Source organism: Pristiophorus japonicus, chromosome 20, assembly GCF_044704955.1.
Source record: "Pristiophorus japonicus isolate sPriJap1 chromosome 20, sPriJap1.hap1, whole genome shotgun sequence".
NCBI classification, from domain to species: Eukaryota; Metazoa; Chordata; class Chondrichthyes; family Pristiophoridae; genus Pristiophorus; species Pristiophorus japonicus.
Window position 1 is genome coordinate 81,502,419 of NC_091996.1, and position 27,584 is coordinate 81,530,002.

The 27,584-nt window shown below is 46.0% G+C and overlaps 1 protein-coding gene and 1 non-coding gene across 2 annotated transcripts in view; both read left to right on the forward strand.

The window, feature by feature from the left end:
* Positions 1 to 27,584, forward strand: part of LOC139232979 (probable G-protein coupled receptor 139) — a gene marked incomplete at its 5' end in the record, with an annotated part of 82,148 nt that overhangs the window by 43,880 nt on the left and 10,684 nt on the right. The gene's annotated exons all lie outside the window — the stretch shown is intronic.
* trnak-cuu (transfer RNA lysine (anticodon CUU)) lies at positions 3,781 to 3,853 on the forward strand. The gene has a single exon. It is a non-coding gene; the product is annotated as a tRNA-Lys (tRNA).

Below are 27,584 nucleotides of genomic sequence, written 5' to 3' on the forward strand. Positions count from 1 at the left end.
ATGCTGCACTGATGTGAACTCCCATTCATTGCTAGCAGTTCAATGGATGCTGTGTCTTTCATTTGTCATTATTAGTTCCATTTCAGCAGTCGTATTTAGATCTGACTCTTCTGTCAGGCGATGGGACCAGCCATACTACTTATTCTCTCACTTTAAAGGGGATACTTTGTTGTAAATTCTGAGTCCGAGTTTCGGCTGAGAAACTGTTCCATGATCTCACACAAATTAGGCAATTTCTGCATTATACAGTTGATTATTTAATTGTACAAATGAGTCAGAACAGTTAACTGACAGAAGCATTGATAATACAATCTGATTCAGCTGCCGCACTTTCCATCATTTCCCGTTTTAAGTTATGTCACTGTTTCTGAATAGTTAAATTACAGTTCTGATTTTGATCCCGGTTTATTATTATGCAGCACATTTAATGGTTTGATTACTGAGACTGAATCCGCATTATCAATTGAATCCCGTGCCGATCTGATACAGTTCATCATATCGCTGATTGAATGTATAGTCATTGCAGCTTAGTGTTTTGTTAGTGACACCATTCGTTGTTGGATTGTGATTTATTCATTATATGAATTAAAAGCCGAGTGCACTCACACCACTTGAGGAAAAGAGCAAGAGTCACAGTGTTTGAATAGAATGGAAATATTTGCCGGCACAGATTCGATGCACCGATTGGCCTCCTCCTGTTCTCTACTATTCTACGATTTTACGATTCTCGCTTCTGAAACCCAGTTTTGGAGTAATGGCCTGGGATTTGCTCTCAGCATTTGTCATCATTACAACTGTGAATCTGAGAGCAATGTCCGGAGTAAGCACATGCGCAGTTACAGGTGGAAATCCAGGAGTTGCCAGTCATTCCTTGTTCCTCCCCAGGACTCGCTGTTAAACTCCCCACAGCCGGCAATCAATTCAACTTGCTGACATAAATTAAACTTTATGCTGTTATATCTCTCTTAAAAGCCCCGGAAATAGTCAAGCCTTGTTGAAAGAGACGTAACTGTGTTTTTGATGGTGTAGTACGTTCTAATTACTGCTGAACCATCGTTCTGGCACTAAAAATCTAATTTTATACAGATTCCACATCATCCAAGCTAATGTCCTTCCTTACTACTGCATTAATTTTCTCTTTAACCAGCAACGCTACCCCACCTCCTTTTCCTTTCTGTCTATCCTTCCTGAATGTTGAATACCTCTGGATGTTGAGTTCCCAACCTTGATCAACCTGGAGTCATGTCTCCATAATCTCAATTATATCATATTCATTAATAGCTGCCTGCGCAGTCAATTCGTCCACCTTATTATGAATACTCCTCGCATTGAGGCACAGAGCTTTCAGGTTGTCGTTTTAACACACTTTGTCTCTTTAGACTTTTACTGTAATGTAGCCCTTTTTGATTTTTGTCTTGGGTTTCTCTGTCCTTCACTTTTACTTTTCTTCTTTCTATTTTTGCTTCTGCCCCATTTTACTTCCCTCTGTCTCCCTCCATAGCTTCCCATCCCCCTGCCATATTAGTTTAAACTCTTCCCAACAGCACTAGCAAAAACTGCCCCTAGGACATTGGTTCCAATCCTGCCCAGGTGCAGACTGTCTGGTTTGTACTGGTCCTACCTCTCCCAGAACCAGCTCCAATGTCCCAGGAATTTGGATCCCTCTCTTCTGCACCACTCCTCAAGCCATGTATTCATCTGAGCTATCCTGCAATTCCTACTCTGACTAGCACGTGGCACTGGTAGCAATCATGAGATTACTACCTTTGATGTCCTACTTTTTAATTTAACTCCTAGATCCCTAAACTGAGCTTGTAGGACCTCATCGCATTTTTATCTATATCGTGGGTATCTATATGCACCACTACAGCTGGCTGTTCACCCTGCCCCTCCAGAATGCGCTTCAGCCACTCCGAGACATACTTGACCTTTGCACCAGGGAGGCAACATACCTTCCTGGAGTCTCGTTTGCGCCCGCAGAAACGCCTAACTATTCCCCTTACAATAGAATCCCCTATCACTATAGCTCTCCCACTCTTTTTCCTGCCCTCCTGTGCAGCAGAGCCAACCCTGGTGCCATGGACGGCTGCTGCTGCCTTCCCCTGATGAGTGATCTCCCCCAACAGTACCCAAGGTGGTGTATCTGTTTTGGAGAGAGATGGCTACAGGGGACACCTGCAGTACCTTCCTTCCACTGCTCTTTTTTTTGGTCACCCATTCCTTATCTGCCTGAGTAACCTTCACCTGTGGTATGACCAACTCACTAAACATACTATTCACGACTTCCTCAGCATCGCGGATGCTCCAGAGTGAATCCATGTGCAGCTCCAGTGCCACAATGTGGTCTGCCATAGCTGCAGCTGGATACATTTCCTGCACATGCAGTCGTCAGGGATGCTGGAAGCGTCGCTGTCTTCCCACATAGCTCGGGTGGAGCATGACACAGGTCTGGGCTCTCCTGCCATGACTTAACCCTTAAATTAGTTAATTTTTCAACAATGACAAGGTTTCTTACTGCTAAGAACAAGAAGAAAGAAAAACGAAAGGAAAACTACGCACTACTCAACCAACCAATCACTAACACTCTTGATTGTGACGTTACCCTTCGATTACTTTAAACTTCTTTCTTACTTTTGATCCTGCACCAGCTGTAGCTCGCTGCTCGCTGCTCCTCCTCCAGCTACACCTCCGACTGCCGCCGATCCCCGACTCCTGCTGGGCCTTTATAGGGCCCTGCTCGCTCCACCTCTCCGCCGCTCGAACGCCCAGACAACTGGAGACCAGCTCTGCTGCACGTATCTGGTGTACACACATATTGCAGTGTGGGCTGGCCCGTGCTGCCCCTGGGCCCCTTGCCCTGAACTCACCCCGCCCCTGGGACCCGATCACATCCCTCCACAGTCTCTCGCTGCTCCTGCTGTACCTGCCCACGCTCCAATCACCGACCTGGACTTTGATGACATCACACTTCGCTGCCGTCGCCCTCCTGCACCAGCTTGCGCTGTACCTTGCCGTGGTACACCACCACGCTGCTCCCAGGCCGCCGCTCACCGCTCCTTTTATGGCCCCGACCTGCCGCTGGTGTTCTCACGCAGGTCGGGGCCTCCACACTGCTCCCAGCAAATCCAGTTACACCCCGTGTCACCGCACAATTCTCAGCTATGATTGTAAGCTGACTATATTTAAAGCTATCACAGAGGCTGCAAGCAGTGTTCCCTGGTAGTCTAGTGGTTAGGATTTGGTGTTCTCACTGCCGTGGTCTGGGTTTGATTCCCGGTCAGAGAAAGCATTTTTACAGAGCAAGTTGACAAAAATAATTGAAGTCTGTGAGATACTGAATAATTGTTTCAATCATCATTAATCCATCCACATGTGTTGCACACTGAAGGAAATACAAATAAGTTTGCCGAGTGACTGTTAAAGTTGAATAAATTTTTATACAACCGTAGAATCAGCAGAAAAACAGGATATTCAGCCCATAGTACCTAATATATAGCCCATAGTACAAGAGTAAGGAAGTCTTGCTACAATTGTACAGGGCTCTGGTGAGACCACACCTGGAGTACTGCGCACAGTTTTGGTCTCCTTATCTGAGGAAGGATATACTTGCCTTGGTGGTGCAACGGAGGTTCACCAGATTGATTCCTGGGATGTGAGGACTGTCCTATGATGAGAGATTGTGTAGAATATGCCGATACTCTCTGGAGTTCAGAAGAATGAGAGGTGATCTCATTGAAACGGACAATATTTGAAGGGGATTGACAGGGTAGATGTTGAGAAGCTCGGCTAGCTCAGTCGGTAGAACATGAGACTCTTAATCTCAGGGTCGTGGGTTCGAGCCCCACGTTGGGTGATTAATTTTCCTTAAATCTTATGTTGTTTTCACGGGAAAACATTATTAATGAACCCATAATCTTCTTTTGCACAATGAAAGAAATGCGAACTGAGGGAGAGTTGATAATTTAATCATTTGTTCTGTGCTCTGCATAAGAACACAAGAACCAGGAGCAGGAGTCGGACATTTGGCCCTTCGAGCCTGCCTTCTTTTGCACTGAAACAACTTATAACCGTGTTTTTAAATTAGCAGTGCCAGATATTTCGAAGGCACCTTTCAATACTTCACAAAACCATTGCTTTCGCGACAGCCACCCGGGATCGGAGCTGTTTCTGAAATAACTTTGATATTACCGTTTGTCGTTGAAGTGGAGTAATTTTATGAAGTTTGATGGATGTCCCAATGCACTTCAGAGTGGTGTCAAAACAAATGAGTTTGTAATTAAATACAATTAATGTCAGTAGTGGGTTTCAAACCCATGCCTCAAGAGGAAACTACAACCTGAACGCAGCACCTTAGACCGCTCGGCCATCCTGACTGGTGAATGCGCCAGTTGCAAGTTATTACTCTGGAAAGTTTCAGACCGGGCGCTTGTTCAGTGTTGCTGGAAAGCCCAGTGCTGCTGGAAAGCCCAGTGCCCGGGATATCCTCTCCTCCGGGGTTTTCCTGAGCGTGTGCTCGGTGTCCGGGGAGCTTTGGCCCGGGTCCGAGGTAGCTTGCATCATGCGACAATGTGACCCGGACTGCTTTTGTTCAATTTTATCGCACACAAGTTTTTGTTTCAAAAATAATATTTCTGCCTGGGATCAAACTAAGGTCATTTCGCGTGTGAGACAAACGTGATAACCACTACACTACAGAAACTACTGCTGAGCTCAGTGCCCAGAGAGAAGTGTTCAGCAACAAGCTGAAATGCTCAATCCCTCTCTCTGCAAAAAGTTCCTTTTACAAACATTTCTCTGACCGGAACTGCACAAATCAAAAATGTTCTCCTTTCCATGTGATTAAGCTCCCCAATTTCCTCCTCTGTAATTTTCTGGACAAGGACAAGGACTGAAAGTGCTTTGCGATCAGAAAATTGCCGGAACCGCTGTGGATAATGACAGGACTTTTGATGGTTGACGGCATCTATGTGAATTGCTCTGCATCAATAATTAGCAGAGCGTAAAGAGGGGAAACTGACATTATGGATGAGAAAAGGCCGAGCCAAATTGTAATGTTGGAGATGGTTTTGTTGTTTTGGGAAAAGTTTCCAATTTTTTGCTATGGTTGGTTCCATGGTGTAATGGTGAGCACTCTGGATTCTGAATCCAGTGATTCAAGTTCAAATCTCGGTGGATCTGAATTCATGTTGTCCCAGCTGCTGAAAATTTGGGATCAACAAGTGAGAGACACCTGATGCTGGTGGCCAGTTTTGTTGCCTTTGTCAATGAGGCTTGATCAACAAGTCTCGTTGTCAAATCATGTGCTCAACCGACAATTACCTGTTACAAACGAGTTTGTTGTCGAATGCTGCCTTTATCTGCAGAGCAGAAAGAGGGGAAACTGACACATCCTGTGAAGATGCCCCACTTTCGAACATTCATTTGATGAATATTGTCTAAACTCACACTGATGATGCCGATGATTGCCCCCACAATGCCAACAGGGTGAAATCTGGATCGAAGCAGTTGGCGGGCTCTGAGCAGCGGCAGGTTTCGTGTAAGCAGTTCTGCCCAAAAACGGCGCCATTTTGTTTACAGTACTTGCCGTGGAACTCTGACTCATCGATAATATCTGCCTCAAATTATCATCCGTCGTCATGCAAGCCTGGGCAGTCGCGATGGCCTTTTTCAAATCCAGCATCTCTGCAGCCAACAGCTTCCTGAGGATCGCATCATGGCTGATGTCCAGCACGAAGACATCACGCAGCATGTCTTCCAGCATGTTCCTGAACTTACACGGCTCAGCAAGACGGCGCAGGTCAGCAATAAATCCCGACACATCCTCACCCTCAGCACGAACATGTGTGTAGAAACGGTAGCGTGATATGATGATCCCCTCTGTGGCTTCAGATGGTTACCCACCAACGTACACAATTCTTCATACACTTTTTCCACCGAAAGTATAGGCGAGAGAAGATTCTTTATGAGGCCGTAAATTTTCAGACCACAAACGGTGAGGAGAATTGCCCTGTGCTTAACTGTGTAGGTCTCTGCCTCCATGCTGTTGGCCACAAAATACTGATCCAGGCGGTTGACAAAATCTGCCCAATCCTCACCCTTCACAAATCTCTCCAGGATTTCCAATGTGCCCGTTGTGCATGCGAAGGGTCTTAAATTACCTCGTCGCCAATTGTAATGACTCAAGTGTCTTGTTGCTGTAAACTCACTCAGGTGCAACCTGATCCATCTTTATTCCAGCCCGAGAGTGTCTGTGTGACAAAGACACCCAGCTTAGAAGCAGATGACCAAGCACGCATGCCACATGTGTAAACCCCGATGACCTCCGACTGCGGCGCCCTCTGGTGTCTGGTGACCCCCAAGCATTTATATGTATCAACCCCTCGAGCCTATTCCTCCAGTCAATGAGATTGTGGCTGATCTGTGTCCTCACGCCTTGGCTCCATATCCCGTAATACCCTTGGCTAGAAAACCTTCATCTACCTCTGATTTAAAATTATTCATTGAGATAGCATCTGCTGCATTTTGTGGGAGAGAGCTCCTCACTTCTACCACCCTTTGAGTGAAGAAGTGTTTCCCAACGTTTCTCCCGAATGGCCAGATTGGGATTTTAAGGTTGTGTTCCCTTGTCTTAGAGTCCTCCGCCAGCGGAAAGTGTGTCTCTCCATCTACCCTTCAATTCCTTTCCAAGTCCAATACACCCAATGAAATCGCTCCCTAACCTGCTGTATTCCAAGGACCAGAAGCCTAGTTTATTTAATCTATCCTCACAGTTTAACACGGAGCCCTGGTAACATTCTCCACGGCCAATATATCATTTCTAAGGTGCGGTGCCCAGAACTGTGCACAATACTGCAGATATGATGTAATCAGGGCTTTTTATAGTTTAGTAATACATTCTCTTCTTTATATTCCAGCACTGTAGATCTGAAGACGAAAATTATTTTAACCCTTGTGAATATATTTTGCACCTGACGACTATATTTTAGTGTATGTACATGGGCCCCTAAATCTACCCACGGCTCCAAGCTTTATACCACTCAAAAAATACTCGATCTATTTCTCTCAGGTTCAAAATGGATGAAGTCACGCTTGTGTTTTTTATAATCCATCTGCCACAGCCTTGTTCGCTCACTTAATCTATCAATTTATCTTTGTAATGTTATGCCTATATCTACACTACTTACTATATCTACACGACTTACTTTGTACCATCGGCAAACTTGGATATTTGGCTCTCTGTAATGTTGTCCATGTCATTAATAAATAGAGTGAATAGTTGATCCTCCAGCACAGATCCTTGTGGGACACCACTAGTTCGACATTCCAATTCGAATATATTCACATTATCCCTACTCCCTGTCTTCGACCATCTAAACAATCTTCGAACCACTCCAATAATTTGCCTTCAATTTCACTCATTTTAGCTAACAGTCTCTTTTGTGGAACCTTGTGCATTTCGCAGCCACCGACTCCTTCCCTTTCCCTGCCACATGTCTGAGGCTGAACCAAACTGTTTGCAACCTTGGTGCCATATTGGACCCTGAGGTGAGCTTCTGACCACATATCCGTGGCATCACTAAGACTGCCTATTTCCAGCTCCATAACATCACCTGACCCTGCTCCTGCTTCAGGTCATCTGCTGCTGAAATCCTCATCGATGTATTTGTTACCTCTAGACTTGCCGTGGCTGGCTTCCACGGTGTACCTTATGTAAACGTGAGGTCATCCAAGACTCTGCTGCCCATGTCCTAACACAGAATAAGTCTCATTCACCCATCACCACTGTGCTCACTGACCTACATTGTTTCCTGCTGAAGCAATGCCTTGATTTGAAAATTATATTCCTTAATTTTCCAAACCCTTCCATGGTGGCGCTCCTCCCTATCTCTGTCATTTCGTCCAGCCCCACAACTCCCCTAGATATCTGCGCTCCTCATACTGGCCCCTTGTGCATCCCCGATTTTAACGGCAAATGTAACGGCCCTATTAAATAAAGGAGGAAGACAGAAAGCAGTAAACTATAGATCAGTTATGCTGGAGTCCAATATTAAGCCAGTCATATCAGGCCATTTAGAGAATCATAATACAATCAAGCAGAGTCAGCATGGTTTTATAAAAGTGAAATCGTGTTTAACAAATTTGCTATAGAGTTCTTGAGGATGCAACGAGCAGGGTGGTTAACGGGGAACAAGTAGATGTAATGTATTTGGATTTCCAGGGAACATGCGATAAGCTGCCACATAGAAGGTTACTGCACAAGATAAGTGATCGGGGGTTGGGGGTCATATATTAGCATGGATAGACTATTGGCAAACTAACAAATAACAGAAAGGTGGCAAACTGTAACTTGTGGGGTGCCACAGAGATCAGTGTTTGTCCTCAATTATTTACCATCTATATAAATGACTTTGATGAACGGACCGGGTGTACTGTCGCCAAATTTGCTGAGGATACAAAGATAGGTGGGAAAAAAAGTTGTGAGGAGGATGCAAATAATATGCAAAACTATATAGATAGGTTAAGATCTGGGGGTTAATATGCATGGAAAAAACATAGCATGCAGGAAGGCAAATGGAATGTTAGTCTTTATTGCAAGGGGGATGGAGTATAAAAGTAGGGAAGTCCTGCTACAACTGTACAGGGCATTGGTGAGACCACACCTGGAGTACTGCGTGCAGGTTGGTCTCCTTATTTAAGGAAGGATATATTGCATTGGAGGCATTCAGTGGAGGTGCATGAGGTTGATTGCTGAGATGAAGGGGTTGCCTGATGAAGAAATATTGAGCTGGTTGGGCATATACTCATTGGCATTTGGATGAATGAGATGTGATCTTACTGAAAATTATAACATTCTGAGGGGGCTTAACACGGATGATGCAGTTAGGACGTTTCCACTCGAGGGGGAATCTCGAACCCGGAGGCATAGTTCCAGAATAAGGGGTTGCCCATTTAAAACGGTAATGAGGATGAATTTATTCTCTCAGATGGTCATGAATCTTTGGAACTCTCGTACCCAGAGAGCTCTGGCGGGTGGGCCATTGAATATATTTAAGGTGGAGATAGATGAATATTTGAATGATAACCGAGTCAAGGGATATGGAAAGTGGGCAGGGAAGTGGAGTTGAGGCCAAGATCAGATCAGCCATGATACTATTTAATGGCGGAGTAGGCTCGAGGGGCAAAATTGCTCCAATTTCTTGTGTTCTCATGTGTAAAGCCCGGCGTCCCATATGCTTTGCTAACTGCTTTATTAGCCTATCCAACACCTTCAAAGATTTGTGCACAAACACTCCCAGATCTGTCTGTTCTTGCACCCCCTTTAAAATTGTACCATTGAGTTTGTACGGTCTCTCTTCATTCTTGCTACAACACGTATCACCTTACAATTCTCTGCACTGAATTCCATCGGCCCTTTGTCCGCCCATGCCACCAGCCGGTCTATGTCTTCTTGAAGTCTATTGCTACCTTCCTCACTTTTCGCCACGCTTCCAAGTTTCGTGCTTTCGGCAAATTGTAAACTTGCGCCCTGCTCCCCCAAGTCCAATTCATTAATGTCTATCAAAGCCAGCAGTGGTCCGAGGACTGAACCTTGAACGTCACTATACACCCTCCGCCAGTCTGAAACACAGCCATTCACCACAACTCTCTGCTTGTTGTCCCTTTGCCAATAATGTATCCATGCTGCCCTTTTATCCCACGTCATTCAATGTTGTTAACACGCCTCGCATGTGGTACGTCATCAAACGGCAGCTCATGGTTATCATATTGCTCAGTTAATCACAAATTAAGGATATTCTTGTTTTATTTATCAGCGGAATGTGGGTGTCGTTGTAAGTTGGACATTTATTGCCCATCACGGATTGCCCTTTAGGAGGTGATGGTGAGCCACATTCTTGAACCTCTGCCGTCCGTGTGGTGAAGGTCCTCCCACAGTGCTGTTAGGGAGGGAGTTCCACGATTTTGACCCAGCGACAATGAAGGAATGCCGACATATTTCTAAGTCAGAATGGTGTGTGACTTGGGTGGGAACCTTGAGGCGCTGATATTACTGTGCACCTGCTGCCCTTGACCTTCTGGGTGTTAGAGGTGGCAGATTTGGTGGCTGTCGCAGAAACAAAATAGATGAATTACTAGTGCAAACAGAACTTAATAGATTTGATCGAACAGACATTACAGAGACATGGTTGCAAAGTGACCACGGTTGGGAACTAAATATTCCATGATATTTAACTTTTAGAAGAGATAGGCGAAATGAAAAAGGAGGAGGAATATCTGATAATGAAGACATTAGCGAAAGGATCTTAGCTCTTAAAACCAAGAAGTAGAATCAGTTTGGGTGGTGCAAAGAAACAGCAAGAGGCAGAAGCCTTTGCTGGGAGTTGTTTATAGGACCTCGAACAGAAGTGGTAATGTAGGGCACAGTATAACTCCACAAAATTAGAGGTGCATGTAACGAGGGTAATACAGAAATCCTGGGGGAGATTAACCGATATATAGGCTGAGCAAACCAAACTTGCAATAATAATGTGAAGGACGAATTCATGGAATGTGTACAAGATGGTTTTCGAAATCATATGTTATGGCACCAACTGGAGAACAGGCCATTGTGGATCGAGTATTTTGCAATGAGAAAGAGTTAATTAATAACCTTGCAATAAAGCGGCCCTTGGGGAAGAGTGACCATAATATGATAGAATTTTACATTAAGTTTGAAAGTGATTTATTTAAATCTGAAACTAGGGTCTTGAATCTAAACAAAGAAACTATGTATACATGAGGGGAGAGATGGCTAAGTTAGATTGGAAAACTACTTTAAAATGTCTGACGATAGACAAGCAATGGCCAACATTTAAGGAATTATTACATAATTTACAATAACCATACATTCATTTAAGGCACACAAGCCCCACAAGAAAAGTGTTCCAACCGTGGCTAACAAGAGAAGTTTAAATTAGTATTAAATCGAAGGAAGAGGCTTATAATTTTTCCAAATAGAGCAGTAAGCCGGAGGATTGAGAGGATTTCAGAATTTAGCAAAGGAGGACCAAGAAATTGAAAAGGAAAGGGAAAATAGAAAATGAGAGACTAAAAGCTTCGACAGGTATGTAAAAAGGAAACGATTCGCCAAAGTCAATGTGGGCCCCCTACAGGCTGAGACAGGAGAAATTATAATGGGGAATAAGGGAATGGAGGAGAAATTAAATAAATACTTTGTGTATGTCTTCATGGAAGAAGACACAAAAAACCTCCAGGAAATAATGGATTACCAAGGGTCTAGCGAGAATTAGGATCTGAAAGAAATTAGTATTAGTAAAAAAAAGAAGTACTGGAGAAATTAATGGGACTGAAATCCAATAACTCCCCTGGACCTGACGGCCTACATCCTAGGGTGTCGAAAGTGGTGGCTATAGCGATAGTGGATGCATTGGTTGTCATCTTCCAAAATTCCATAGATTCTATAACGGTTCCCGCAGACTGGAAGGTAGCAAATATAACCCTGCTATTTAATAAATGAGGGAGTGAGAAAATGGGGAACGACAGACCAGTTAGCCTGATATCAGTAGTATGGAAAATGCTATAATCTGTCATTAGCCCCCAGCTATTCATAATCTCTATCAATGATTTGGATGAGGGGACCAGGTGTGATATGTCCAAGTTTGCTGATGACACAAAGCTAGTTGGGGATATAAGTTGTGAGGAGGATGCAAAGAGACTTGAAGAGAATGTAGAGGGCAAGAACCACGGCAAATGGAATAACGTGTGGAGAAATGTGAAGTTATCCACTTTGGTAGGAAAAATAGAAAAGCAGAATATTTTTTAAATGGTGAGAGATGGGGAAATGTTGGTGATCAGACGGATCTGGGTATCCCTGTGCACCAATCACTGAACGTTAATATGCAGGGACAGCAAGCAATTAGGAAAGCAAATGGAATGTCGGCCTTTATTATAAAAGGATTTGCGGTAAAGACGTCTTACTGTAATTATGTAGGGCCTTGTTGAGACCAAACCTGGACTCCTGTGTATATTTTTGATCTTACCTAAGGAAGGATACACAGGGCACAGAGGGCATGCAACGAAGGTTCACCAGACTGAGTCCTGGGATGGAGGCGGAAGGGGAGATTAGGTCCTATGAGGAGAGATTGAGTAGAATAGGCCTATATTTTCTAAAGTTTAGAAGAATGAGGTGGTCTCATTGAAACGTACAAAACTCTGACAGGGCTTGACAAGGTAGATGCAGGGAGGATGTTTCCCCTGGTTGGGGAGTTTAGAGGGGTTGCAGTCTTGGAATAAGGTGTTGGCCACTTAGGATTGAGATGAGGATACATGTCTTCATTCAGAGGGTGGGCAATATTGTGAATTCCCTGCCCCAGAAGCTGAGCCTGCTCAGTCGTTGAGTATATTGAAGACAGAGATCGATAGATTTGTGCATATTAAGGGATCAATGGATATGGGGATAGCATAGGAAGGTGTTGAGGTCGAAGATCAGCCATGATGTTATTGAATGACGCAGTAGGCTCGAGGGGCCGAATGGCCTACTCCAGCTCCTATTTCTTATGTTCGTATGTTTGTTACAGACTTTAAGCACAGAGTTCCTGTGAAGAATGGGGAAGTGAACAAAGGTTGCGCAGGTTGGGCCTATACTCACTGGAGTTTAGACGAATGAGAGGTGATCTTATTGAAACCGAAGATTCTATGGGGGCTTGACAGGTTAGATGCAGAGAGGATGTTTCCCCTAGTGGAGTAATCTAGAACTAGGAGACATAGTTTCAGAATAAAGGGTCACACATTTAAAACAGAGGTGAGAAGGATTTTCTTCTCGAAGAGGGTCGTGAGTCTCTCGACCACATAGAGCTTTTGAGGCTGGGTCATTGAATATATTTAAGGTGGAGATAGACAGATTTTTGAATGGCAGGGGAGTCGAGGGTTATGGGAGCAGGCATAAAATTGGAGTTGAGGCCAAGATCAGATAAGCCACGATCTTATTGAATGGCAGAGCAGGCTCGAAGGGCCGATTGGCCGACTCCTGCTCCTATTTCTTATGTTCTTATATGGAGACCAGCAGAAATCTCCACTGGGAGCACATGTCCATCTAATCTCCTTTTTATGTTGATTAGTTTTGATTGGCTTTCTGGCAAATAATTTTCAACCATTTTGAACTTCAACCCACATCTACACGACTGGGTCAATGATTACATCATCAGCACCAGTGATGTCGTCAGCTGGGACAGTGGGCTTTTGAAATAAAGTTATTGGCTGCTTGAAAACACAACAGTTAAACCTTGTGTTTGACCATGAAGGCACGAGTGAAGATTTACAGAACAAAATCAACTCAATCCTTCAACGAAATAGTTCCAAATCCATCAAACTAGAAATCCTGTGCGGAAAAGTCAAGTTATTGTTGAGAAATCTGCTGCGAGAATTTCATTGGACAGCAGGGAAATCAGGCGAAAAAAATGAGTAAATCGACACCAGAGAACAAGTCAACAAGAAAACTTCATTAACTCTTATGAAGACCACGGATTAAAAGCTGAGAGCTCTGTGCTCGAGCAGACCCTGAGTTTATCAATAGGAGATATTGTCTGGAAAAGGCAATCTGTTCACAACTGAATTACTTCTTCTTTTCTTCTTTTCTAATCAGTAGGAAACCTTTGGCATTCTTGCCAAATTAAGTCAATCTACGGGTTAAGTCATGGCAGGAAAGCCCAGACCCATGTCATGCTCCCCCTGTGCTGTGTAGGAAATCAGGGACACTTCCAGTGTGCGGAAAGTGTGTCCAGCTGCAGCTCCTGTCAGACCGCATTGCGGCACTGCAGCTGCGCATGAATTCACTCTGGAGCATTCGCGATGCTGAGGATATCGTGAATCGCACATTTAGTGAGTTGGTCACACCGCAGGTAAAGGTAGGGAATGGGTGACCAACAGGTAGAGCAGTGGAAGGAAGGTAGTGCAGGGGTCCCCTGTGGTCACCTCCCTCCAAACAGATATACCGCTTTGGATACTGTTGGGGGAGGTGGCTCATCAGGGGAAGGCAGCAGCAGCCAAGTTCATGGCACCGTGGGTGGCTCTGCTGCACAGGAGGCCAGGAAAAAGAATGGGAGAGCTAAAGTGGTCGGGGAATCAATTGCAAGGGGAATAGATAGGCGTTGCTGCGGCCGTAAATGAGACTCCTGGATGGTATGTTGCCTCCCTGGTGCAAGGGTCAAGGATGTCTCGGAGTGGTTGCAGGGCATTCTCGAGCTGGGGGGTGGTGAACAGCCAGCTGTCATAGTGCATATAGATACCAACGATATAGGTAAAAAACGGGATGAGCTCAATTTAGGGAGCTAGGAGTTAAATCGGACCTCAAAGGTAATAATCTCAGGATTTCTACCAGTGCCACATGCTGGTCAGAGTAGAAATAGCAGGATAGTTCAGAGAAATACATGGCTTGAGGAATAGTGCAAAGGATAGGGATTCAAATTCCTGGGACATTGGAACCAATTCTGGGAGAGGTGGGACCAGTACAAATCAGACAGTCTGCACCTGGTCAGGACCGGAACTGATGTCCGAGGGGAAGTGTTTGCTAGTGCTGTTGGGGAGGGTTTTAACTAATATGGCAGGGGGATGGGAATCTATGCAAGGAGGCAGAGGGACGTAAAAGGGGGGCAGAAGCAAAAGGTAGGAAGGAGAAAAGTAAAAGTGGAGGGCAGAGAAATCAAAGGAAAAAATCAAAAAGGGCCACATTACAACATAATTCTAAAAGGACAAAGTGTGCTAAAAAAAACAAATCTGAAGGCTCTGATTCTCAATGCGAGGAGCATTCGTAATAAGTGGATGACTTAACTGCGCAGATAGCTGTTAACGGATATGATGTAATTTGGATTACGGAGACATGGCTCCACGGTGACCAAGGCTGGGAACTCAACATCCAGGGGTATTCAGAAGGATAGACAGAAAGGAAAAGGAAGTGGGGTAGCGTTGCTGGTTAAAGAGGAGATTACCGCAATAGTAAGGAAGGATATTAGCTTGGATGATGTGGAATGTGTATGGCTAGAGCTGTGAAACATCAAAGGGCAGAAACCATTAGTGGGAGTTGTGTACAGACCACTAAACAGCAGTAGTGAGGTTGGGGATGGTATCAAACTGGAAATTAGGGATGTGCGCAATAAAGGTACAGCAGTTATCATGGGTGACTTTAATCTACATAGAGATTGGGCTAACCAAACTGGCAGCAATATGGTGGAGGAGGATTTCCTGGAATGTATAAGGTTTTCTCGACCAATATGTCGAGGAACCAACTAGAGAGCAGGCCATCCTAGACTGGGTCTTGTGTAATAATAATTAGGAACAGGAGTAGCCATCTAGCCCCTTGAGCCTGCTCCGCCACCCAAAAAGATCACGGCTGATCTGGCCGTGGACTCAGCTCCACTTACCCGCCTGCTCCCCATAAGCCTTAATTCCCTTATTGGTTAAAAATCTATCTGTCTGAGATTTGAATATATTCCATGAGCTAGCCTCACCTACTTCCTTGGGCAGAGAATTCCACAGATTCACAACCCTCTGGGAGAAGAAATTCCTTCTCAACTTGGTTTTAAATTGGCTCCCCCGGATTTTGAGGCTGTGCCCCCGAATTCTAGTCTCCCCAACCAATGGAAACAACCTCTCTGCCTCTATCCTGTCTATCCCCTTCATTATTTTAAATGTTTCTATAAGATCACCCCTCATCCTTCTGAACTCCAACGGGTAAAGACCCAGTCTACTCAATCTATCATCATAAGGTAACCCCCTCATCTCCGGAATCAGCCGAGTGAATCGTCTCTGTACCCCTTCCAAAGCTAGTATATCCTTCCTTAAGTAAGGTGACCAAAACTGCACGCAGTACTCCAGGTGCGGCCTCACCAATACCCTTTACAGTTGCAGCAGGACCTCCCTGCTTTTTACTCCATCCCTCTCGCAATGAAGGCCAACATTCCATTCGCCTTCCTGATTACCTGCTGCACCTGCAAACTAACTTTTTGGGATTCAAGCACAAGGAGACACGCCATGGCGTACCATCTTGCCATCCGGAGGAGGCGGGGGTCCCCGATGGAGGGCACTCTACGCAGGGGTCCTCCCACTATTCATCGGGGACTTGGCCTGGAGGGTGGTGCACGGAGCAGTGCCGTGCAATAAATTTTTAAGCCGGTTCACGGACTCCCAGGCCGCCTGCAATTTCTGCGGTCTGGAGGAGTCCGTGTTCCATGTTTTTATTGAATGCACGAGGTTGCAGCCCCTGTTCCACTATTTGAAGGGGCTGCTCCTGAAATTCTGGCTGCACTTCAGTCCCACTCTCCTGATCTTTGGGCACCCTGTGCGGAGGGGAGCGGGTAGGTCCGAAGGCCTCCTCGTAGGACTGCTCCTGGGCACGGCCAAGGGTGCCATCAGCCGGTCCAGGCAGCGGGCGGTCGAGGGGGTCGTTCAACCTGACTGCCTGCCTCTCTTCCGCTCTTACATCCGGTCCAGGGTGTCCTTGGAGATGGAGCACGCGGTGTCCACCGGTACGCTCGCGGCCTTCCGCGAGAGGTGGGCACCGGAGGGACTGGAGTGCATCATCACGCCCGGCAACCAAATTTTAATTTGATTTTACGTTTTAAAGTTTAATTTGTTTTAATTGCCGGTGCTTTTAGTGTCCCCATTCCCTTTTATAAGGGGCACTGGGGAAAATTGTGATTTTAGTGCCCAAAAAAAAAAAAACCAAAAAAAAAAAAAAAAGGGGGAAAAAAAGGGCCTTGAAAATGTCTGGAGTGTCACCCAGGTCGGGTGGCACCGTTTATTGTTTTTATGTTTTCACAGGTGAACTCAAAAGAGTTTCAAGCACAAGGACCCCCAGGTCCCTCTGCACTGTAGCATGTTGTAATTTCTCCCCATTCAAATAATATTCCCTTTTACTGTTTTTTTTCCCAAGGTGGATGACCTCACATTTTCCGACATTGTATTCCATCTGCCAAACCTTAGCCCGTTTGCTCAACCTATCTAAAGCTCTTTGCAGCCTCTCTGTGTCCTCTACACAACCTGCTTTCCCACTAATCTTTGTGTCATCTGCAAATTTTGTTACACTACACTCTGTCCCCTCCTCCAGGTCATCTATGTATATTGTAAACAGTTGTGGTCCCAGCACCGATCCCTGTGGCACACCACTAACCACCGATTTCCAACCCAAAAACGACCCATTTATCCTGACCCTCTGCTTTCTGTTAGCCAGCCAATTCTCGATCCATGCTAATACATTTCCTCTGACTCCGCGTACCTTTATCTTCTGTAGTAACCTTTTGTGTGGCACCTTATCGAATGCCTTTTGGAAATCTAAAGACACCACATCCATCGGTACACCTCTATCCACCATGCTCGTTATATCCTCAAAGAATTCCAGCAAATTAGTTACACATGATTTCCCCTTCATGAATCCATGTTGCGTCTGCTTGATTGCACTATTCCTATCTCGATGTCCCACTATTTCTTCCTTAATGATAGCTTCAAGCATTTTCCCCACTACAGATGTTAAACTAACTGGCCTATAGTTACTTGCCTTTTGTCCGCCCCCTCTTTTTATCAGAGGCGTTACATTAGCTGCTGTCCAATCCGATGGCAGCTCCCCAGAGTCCAGAGAATTTTGGTAGATTATAACGAATGCATCTGCTATAACTTCCGCCATCTCTTTTAATACCCTGGGATGCATTTCATCAGGACCAGGGGACTTATTTACCTTGAGTCCCATTAGCCTGTCCAGCACTACCCCTGTCGTGGTAGTGATTGTCTCAAGGTCCTCCCTTCCCACATTCCCGTGACCAGCAATTTTTGGCATGGTTTTTGTGTCTTCCACTTTGAAGACCGAAGCAAAATAATTGTTTCAGGTCTCAGCCATTTCCACATTTCCCATTATTAAATCCCTCTTCTCATCTTCTAAGGGACCAACATTTACTTTAGTCACTCTCTTCCATTTTATATATTTGTAAAAGCTTTTACTATCTGTTTTTATGTTTTGCGCAAGTTTACTTTCGTAATCTATCTTTCCTTTCTTTATTACTTTCTTAGTCATTCTTTGCTGTCGTTTAAAATTTTCCCAATCATCTCGTTTCCCACTAACCTTGGCCACCTTATACGCTTTTGTTTTTAATTTGATACTCTCCTTTATTTCCTTGGTTATCCACGGCTGGTTATCCCTTCTCTTCCTGCCCTTCTTTTTCACTGGAATATATTTTTGTTGAGCACTATGAAAGAGCTCCTTAAAAGTCCTCCACTGTTCCTCAATTGTGCCACCGTTTAGTCCTTGTTTCCAGTCTACTTTAGCCAACTCTGCCCTCATCCCACTGTAGTCCCCTTTGTTTAAGCATAGTATGCTCGTTTGAGACACAACTTCCTCACCCTCAATCTGTATTACAAATTCAACCATACTGTGATCACTCATTCTGAGAGGATCTTTTACAAGGAGATTGTTTATTATTCCTGTCTCATTACACAGGACCAGATCGAAGATAGCTTGCTCCCTTGTAGATTCTGTAACATACTGTTCTAAGAAACAATCCCGTATGCATTCTATGAATTCCTCCTCCAGGCTACACTGTGCGATTTGATTTGACCAATCGATATGCAGGTTAAAATCCCCCATGATTACTGCCGTTCCTTTTTCACATGCCTCAATTATTCCCTTGATTATTGTCCTTCCGACCGTGAAGGTATTATTTGGGGGCCTATAAACTACGCTCACGAATGACTTATTTTCCCCTTACTATCTCTAATCTCCACCCACAATGATTCAACATTTTATTCATTAGAGCCAATATCGTCTCTCACAACTGCCCTGATTTCATGCTTTATTAACAAAGCTACCCCACCTCCTTTCCCTTCTTGTCTACCTTCCCAAATTGTCAGATACCCCTGAATGTTTAATTCCCAGTCTTGGCCACCCTGCAACCACGTTTCTGTAATGGCCACCAAATCATACCCATTTGTAATGATTTGTGCCGTCAACTCATTTACTTTATTTCGAATGCTGCATGCGTTTAGGTGGAATGCTTTAATACTAGTTTTTAAACCATGATTTTTAGTTTTGACCCCTCCTGTAGCCCCTTTATATTCATACATATTGTCCCTTCCGATCACCTTGTGGTTTACACTTACCCCAGTGCTACTCTGCTCTGTTGCCTCCTGCCTTTTGCATTCTTTCTTGGAGTTCTGTTCATCTGAGCTCTCACCCACTCTAACTAGCTCAGAGCCCTCTCCTGGGTTCCCATCCCCCTGCCAAGCTAGTTTAAAGCCCTCCCAACCATACGATCAAAACCCACCCACGGAACATTGGTCCCATCTCTGTTGGGGTGTAACCTGTCCGACTTGTGCAGGTCCCACCTTCCCCAGAAGCGGTCCCAATTGTTCAGGAAACTAAAGCCCTCCCTCCTACACCAACGGGAGAGTGGAGAGTGCCAGTTCCCACTGTCACAGGAGAGAGAGTGGAGAGCACCAGTTCCCACTGTCACAGGACAGAGAGTGGAGAGCACCAGTTCAACTGTCACAGGACAGAGAGTGGAGAGCACCAGTTCAACTGTCACAGGACAGAGAGTGGAGAGCACCAGTTCCCACTGTCACAGGACAGAGAGTGGAGAGCAGCAGTTCCAACTGTCACAGGACAGAGAGTGGAGAGCACCAGTTCCAACTGTCACAGGACAGAGAGTGGAGAGCACCGGTTCCCACTGTCACAGGACAGAGAGTGGAGAGCACCAGTTCCAACTGTCACAGGAGAGAGAGTGGAGAGCACCAGTTCCAACTGTCACAGGACAGAGAGTGGAGAGCACCAGTTCCCACTGTCACAGGACGGGAGAGTGGAGAGCACCAGTTCCCACTGTCACAGGACAGAGAGTGGAGAGCACCAGTTCCCACTGTCACAGGACAGAGAGTGGAGAGCACCAGTTCCCACTGTCACAGGACAGAGAGTGGAGAGCACCAGTTCCCACTGTCACAGGACAGAGAGTGGAGAGCACCAGTTCCCACTGTCACAGGACAGAGAGTGGAGAGCACCAGTTCCCACTGTCACAGGACAGAGAGTGGAGAGCACCAGTTCCCACTGTCACAGGAGAGAGAGTGGAGAGCACCAGTTCCCACTGTCACAGGACAGAGAGTGGAGAGCACCAGTTCCCACTGTCACAGGATGGAGAGTGGAGAGCACCAGTTCCCACTGTCACAGGATGGAGAGTGGAGAGCACCAGTTCCAACTGTCGCAGGACAGGAGAGTGGAGAGCACCAGTTCCCACTGTCACAGGACAGAGAGTGGAGAGCACCAGTTCCCACTGTCGCAGGACAGAGAGTGGAGAGCACCAGTTCCCACTGTCACAGGACAGAGAGTGGAGAGCACCAGTTCCCACTGTCACAGGACAGAGAGTGGAGAGCACCAGTTCCCACTGTCACAGGACAGAGAGTGGAGAGCACCAGTTCCCACTGTCACAGGACAGAGAGTGGAGAGCAACAGTTCCAACTATCACAGGACGAGAGAGTGGAGAGCACCAGTTCCCACTGTCACAGGACAGAGAGTGGAGAGCACCAGTTCCCACTGTCACAGGACAGAGAGTGGAGAGCACCAGTTCCAACTATCACAGGACGAGAGAGTGGAGAGCACCAGTTCCAACTGTCACAGGACGGGAGAGTGGAGAGCACCAGTTCCAACTGTCACAGGACAGAGAGTGGAGAGCACCAGTTCCAACTGTCACAGGACAGAGAGTGGAGAGCATCAGTTCAAACTGTCACAGGACGGGAGAGTGGAGAGCACCAGTTCCAACTGTCACAGGACGGGAGAGTGGAGAGCACCAGTTTCCACTGTCACAGGACAGAGAGTGGAGATCACCAGTTTCCACTGTCACAGGACAGAGAGTGGAGATCACCAGTTTCCACTGTCACAGGACGGAGAGTGGAGAGCACCAGTTCCCACTGTCACAGGACAGAGAGTGGAGAGCACCAGTTCCAACTGTCACAGGAGAGAGAGTGGAGAGCACCAGTTCCAACTGTCACAGGACGGGAGAGTGGAGAGCACCAGTTCCAACTGTCACAGGACGGGAGAGTGGAGAGCACCAGTTCCCACTGTCACAGGACAGAGAGTGGAGAGCACCAGTTCCCACTATCACAGGACGAGAGAGTGGAGAGCACCAGTTCCAACTGTCACAGGAGAGAGAGTGGAGAGCACCAGTTCCAACTGTCACAGGACGGGAGAGTGGAGAGCACCAGTTCCCACTGTCACAGGACAGAGAGTGGAGAGCACCAGTTCCCACTATCACAGGACGAGAGAGTGGAGAGCACCAGTTCCAACTGTCACAGGACGGGAGAGTGGAGAGCACCAGTTCCAACTGTCACAGGACGGGAGAGTGGAGAGCACCAGTTCAACAGTCGCAGGAGAGAGAGTGGAGAGCACCAGTTCCCACTGTCACAGGAGAGAGAGTGGAGAGCACCAGTTCCCACTGTTACAGGACGGGAGAGTGGAGAGCACCAGTTCCAACTGTCACAGGACAGAGAGTGGAGAGCACCAGTTCCCACTGTCACAGGACAGAGAGTGGAGAGCACCAGTTCCCACTGTCACAGGACAGAGAGTGGAGAGCACCAGTTCCAACTGTCACAGGACAGAGAGTGGAGAGTACCAGTTCCCACTGTCACAGGACGGGAGAGTGGAGAGCACCAGTTCCAACTGTCACAGGAGAGAGAATGGAGAGCACCAGTTCCCACTGTCACAGGACGGGAGAGTGGAGAGCACCAGTTCCCACTGTCACAGGACAGAGAGTGGAGAGCACCAGTTCCCACTGTCACAGGACAGAGAGTGGAGAGCACCAGTTCCAACTGTCACAGGAGAGAGAGTGGAGAGCACCAGTTCCCACTGTCACAGGAGAGAGAGTGGAGAGCACCAGTTCCCACTGTCACAGGACGGGAGAGTGGAGAGCACCAGTTCCAACTGTCACAGGACAGAGAGTGGAGAGCACCAGTTCCAACTGTCACAGGACGGGAGAGTGGAGAGCACCAGTTCCCACTGTCACAGGAGAGAGAGTGGAGAGCACCAGTTCCCACTGTCACAGGATGGGAGAGTGGAGAGCACCAGTTCCCACTGTCACAGGAGAGAGAGTGGAGAGCACCAGTCCCACTGTCACAGGAGAGAGAGTGGAGAGCACCAGTTCCAACTGTCGCAGGACGGGAGAGTGGAGAGCACCAGTTCCAACTGTCACAGGAGAGAGAGTGGAGAGCACCAGTTCCAACTGTCGCAGGACGGGAGAGTGGAGAGCACCAGTTCAAACTGTCACAGGAGAGAGAGTGGAGAGCACCAGTTCCCACTGTCACAGGATGGGAGAGTGGAGAGCACCAGTTCCCACTGTCACAGGACAGAGAGTGGAGAGCACCAGTTCCCACTGTCACAGGATGGGAGAGTGGAGAGCACCAGTTCCCACTGTCACAGGACAGAGAGTGGAGAGCACCAGTTCCCACTGTCACAGGATGGGAGAGTGGAGAGCACCAGTTCCCACTGTCACAGGACAGAGAGTGGAGAGCACCAGTTCCCACTGTCACAGGATGGGAGAGTGGAGAGCACCAGTTCCCACTGTCACAGGAGAGAGAGTGGAGAGCACCAGTTCCAACTGTCGCAGGATAGAGAGTGGAGAGCAGTAGTTCCCGCTGTCACAGGAGAGAGAGTGGAGAGCACCAGTTCCAACTGTCGCAGGAGAGAGAGTGGAGAATGAGAGAGGATTAATTAGTAATCTTGTTGTGCAAGACCCCTTGGGGAAGAGTGACCATAATATGTAAGAATTCTTCATTAAGATGGAGATTGACACAGTTAATTCAGAGACTAGTGTCCTGAACTTAAAGAAAGGTAACTTCGATGTGAATTGGCTAGGATAGACAGGTGAATGCTACTTCAAGGGTTAACGGTAGATAGACAATGGCAGACATTTAAAGATTACATGGATGTACTACAACAATTGTACATCCCTGTCTGGCATAACAATAAAACGGGGAAGGTGGCTCAACCAAGGCTAACAAGGGAAATTAGGGATAGTGTTATAAATGTGAGGTTGTCCACTTTGGTGGTAAAAACAGAGAGACAGACTATTATCTGAATGGTGACAGATTAGGAAAAGGGGAGGTGCAACGAGACCTGGGTGTCATGGTACATCAGTCATCGAAGGTTGGCATGCAGGTACAGCAGGCGGTTAAGAAAGCAAATGGCATGTTGGCCTTCATAGCGAGGGGATTTGAGTACAGGGGCAGGGAGGTGTTGCTACAGTTGTACACGGCCTTGGTGAGGCCACACCTGGAGTATTGTGTACAGTTTTGGTCTCCTAACCTGAGGAAGGACATTCTTGCTATTGAGGGAGTGCAGTGAAGGTTCACCAGGCTGATTCCCGGGATGGTGGGACTGACCTATCAAGAAAGACTGGATCAACTGGGCTTGTATTCACTGGAGTTCAGAAGAATGAGAGGGGAACTCATTGAATGGCGGTGCAGGCTAGAAGGGCCGAATGGCCTACTCCTGCACCTATTTTCTATGTTTCTATGTTTCTATGTTTCTAAATCCAAGGAAGAGGCATATAAATTGACCAGAAAAAGCAGCAAACCTGAGGACTGGGAGAAATTTACAATTAAGCAGAGGCGGACAAAGGGATTAATTAGGACAGGGAAAATAGAGTATGCAAGAAAGCTTGCAGGGAACATAAAAACTGACTGCAAAACCTTTTATAGGTATGTGAAGGCAAAAATATTAGTGAAGTGTAATGTAGATACCTTGCAGTCAGAATCAGGTGAATTCATAATGGGGACCATGGAAATGGCAGACCAATTGAACAAATACTTTGGTTCTGTCTTCACTAAGGAAAACACAAATAACCTCCCGAAAATACTGGGGGACCAAGTGTCTAGCGAGAAGAAGGAACTGAGGGAAATCCCTTTTTGTCAGGAAATGGTGTTCGGGAAATTGATGGCATTGAAGGCCGATAGTTGCCCAAGGCCTGAAAGTCTACATCCCAGAGTAGTTAAGGAAGTGGCCCGAGAAATAGTAGATGCATTGTGGTCATTTTCTCACATTCTATGGAATCTGGATCAGTTCCTATGGATTTGAGGGTAGCTAATTTAAACACACTTTTTAAATAAGGAGCAAGAGAGAAAACAGAGAATTATAGACCGGTTAGCCTGATATTGGTCATGGGAAAAATGCTGGAATCAATTATTAAAGATGTCATAGCAGTGCATTTGGAAAGCAGTGACAGGATTGGTCCAAGTCAGCATGGATTTTTGAAAGGGAAATCATTCTTGACAAATCTTCTAGAATTTTTTGAGGATGTAACTAGTAGACTGGATAAGGAAGAACCAGTGAATGTGGTGCATTTGGACTTTCAAAAGCCTCCAACTCTACTCCAAACAGTAGTAGTGATGTTGGGGAGGGCATCAAACAGGAAATTAGCGGTGCATGCAATAAAGGTGCAGCAGTTATAATGGGTGACTTTAATATGTACTTGGATTGGGCTAACCAAACGGTGGAGGAGGGTTTCCTGGAGTGCATAAGGGATGGTTTTCTAGACCAATATGTCGAGGAACCAACTAGGGGGGAGGCCATCTTAGACTGGGTGTTGTGTAATGAGAGAGGATTAATTAGCAATCTCGTTGTGCGAGGCCCCTTGGGGAAGAGTGACCATAATATGGTGGAATTCTGCATTAGCATGGAGAATGAAACAGTTAATTCAGAGACCATGGTCCAGAACTTAAAGAAGGGTAACTTTGAAGGTATGAGGTGTGAATTGGCTAGAATAGATTGGCGAATGATACTTAAGGGGTTGACTGTGGATGGGCAATGGCAGACATTTAGAGACCGCATGGATGAATGACAACAATTGTACATTCCTGTCTGGTGTAAAAATAAAAAAGGGAAGGTGGCTCAACCGTGGCTATCAAGGGAAATCAGGAATAGTATTAAAGCCAAGGAAGTGGCATACACATTGGCCAGAAATAGCAGCGAACCCGGGGACTGGGAGAAATTTAGAATTCAGCAGAGGAGGACAAAGGGTTTGATTAGGGCAGGGAAATTGGAGTACGAGAAGAAGCTTGCAGGGAACATTAAGACAGATTGCAAAAGTTTCTACAGATATGTAAAGAGAAAAAGGTTAGTAAAGACAAACGGAGGTCTCCTGCAGTCAGAATCAGGGGCAGTCATAATGGGGAACAAAGAAATGGCAGACCAATTGAACAAGTACTTTGGTTCGGTATTCACTAAGGAGGACACAAACAACCTTCCGGATATAAAAGGGGTCAGAGGGTCTAGTAAGAAGGAGGAACTGAGGGAAATCCTTATTACTTGGGAAATTGTGTTGGGGAAATTGTTGGGATTGAAGGCCGATAAATCCCCAGGGCCTGATGGACTGCATCCCAGAGTACTTAAGGAGGTGGCCTTGGAAATAGCGGATGTATTGACAGTCATTTTCCAACATTCCATTGACTCTGGATCAGTTCCTATCGAGTGGAGGGTAGCCAATGTCATCCCACTTTTTAAAAAAGGAGGAGAGAGAAAACAGGGAATTATAGACCAGTCAGCCTGACCTCAGTAGTGGGTAAAATGATGGAATCAATTATTAAGGATGTCTAAGCAGCGCATTTGGAAAGAGGTGACATGATAGGTCCAAGTCAGCATGGATTTGTGAAAGGGAAATCATGCTTGACAAATCTTCTGGAATTTTTTGAGGATGTTTCCAGTAGAGTGGGCAAGGCGGAACCAGTTGATGTGGTATATTTGGACTTTCAGAAGGCTTTTGACAAGGTCCCACACAAGAGATTAATGTGCAAAGTTAAAGCACATGGGATTGGGGGTAGTGTGCTGACATGGATTGAGAACTGGTTGTCAGACAGGAAGCAAGGAGTAGGAGTAAATGGGTACTTTTCAGAATGGCAGGCAGTGACTAATGGGGTACCGCAAGGTTCTGTGCTGGGGCCCCAGCTGTTTACATTGTACATTAATGATTTAGATGAGGGGATTAAATGTAGTATCTCTAAATTTGCGGATGACACTAAGTTGGGTGGCAGTGTGAGCTGCGAGGAGAATGCTATGAGGCTGCAGAGTGACTTGGATAGGTTAGGTGAGTGGGCAAATGCATGGCAGATGAAGTATAATGTGGATAAATGTGAGGTTACCCACTTTGGTGGTAAAAACAGAGAGACAGACTATTATCTGAATGGTGACAGATTAGGAAAAGGGGAGGTGCAACGAGGCCTGTGTTTGATGGTACATCAGTCTTTGAAGGTTTGCATGCAGGTACAGCAGACGGTTAAGAAAGCAAATGGCATGTTGGCCATCATAGCGAGGGGATTTGAGTATAGGGGCAGGGAGGTGTTACTACAGTTGTACAGGGCCTTGGTGAGGCCACACCTGGAATATTGTGTACAGTTTTGGTCTCCTAACTTGAGGGAGGACATTCTTGCTATTGAGGGAGTGCAGCGAAGGTTCACCAGACTGATTACCGGGATGGCGGGACTGACCTATCAAGAAAGACTGGATCAACTGGGCTTGTATTGACTGGTGTTCAGAAGAATGAGAGGGGACCTCATAGAAACGTTTAAAATTTTGATGGGTTCAGACAGGTTAGATGCAGGAAGAATGTTCCCAATGGTGGGGAAGTCCAGAACCAGGGGTTACAGTCTAAGGATAAGGGGTAAGCCATTTTGGACCGAGATGAGGAGAAACTTCTTCACCCAGAGAGTGGTGAACCTGTGGAATTCTCTACCACAGAAAGTTGTTGAGGCCAATACACTAAATATATTCAAGAAGGAGTTCGATGAAGTCCTTACTACTAGGGGCATCAAGGGGTATGGCGAGAAAGCAGGAATGGGGTACTGAAGTTGCATGTTCAGCCATGAGCTCATTGAATGGTGGGGCAGGCGAGAAGGTCCGAATGGCCTACTCCTGCACCTATTTTCTATGCTTCTATGTTTCTATGTTTTGGCACAATCCCACACAAGAAATTAGAGTGCAAAATTAAGGCACATGGGATTGGGGGTAATGTATTGTCGTGGATAGAGAACTGGTTGGCAGACAGGAAGAAAAGAGTGGGAATAAACGGGTCCTTTTCATAATGGCAGGCAGTGACTAGTGGAGTACTGCAAGGTTCAGTGCTGGGACCCCAACTGTTTACAGTATGTATTAATATTTAGACAAAGGAATTAAATGTAATATCTCCAAGTTTACAGATGACACTAAGCTGGGTGGCAGCGTGAGCTGTGAGGAGGATGCAAAGAGGCTGCAGGGTGAATTGGACAGGTTAGCTGAGTGGGCAAATGCATAGCAGCTGCAGTATAATGTGATAAGTTTGAGGTTATCCACTTTGGTGGCAAAAACAGGAAGGCAGATTATTATCTGAATGATGACAGATTAATAAAATAGGATGTGCAACGAGATCTGGGTGTCATGGTACATCAGTAATTGAAAGTAGGCATGCACGTACAGCAGGCAGTTAAGAAAGCAAATGGCATGTTGGCCTTCATAGCAAGAGGATTTGAGTATAGGGGCTGGGAGGTCTTGCTGCAGTTGTACAGGGCCTTGGTGAGACCACACCTTGAGTATTGTGTAA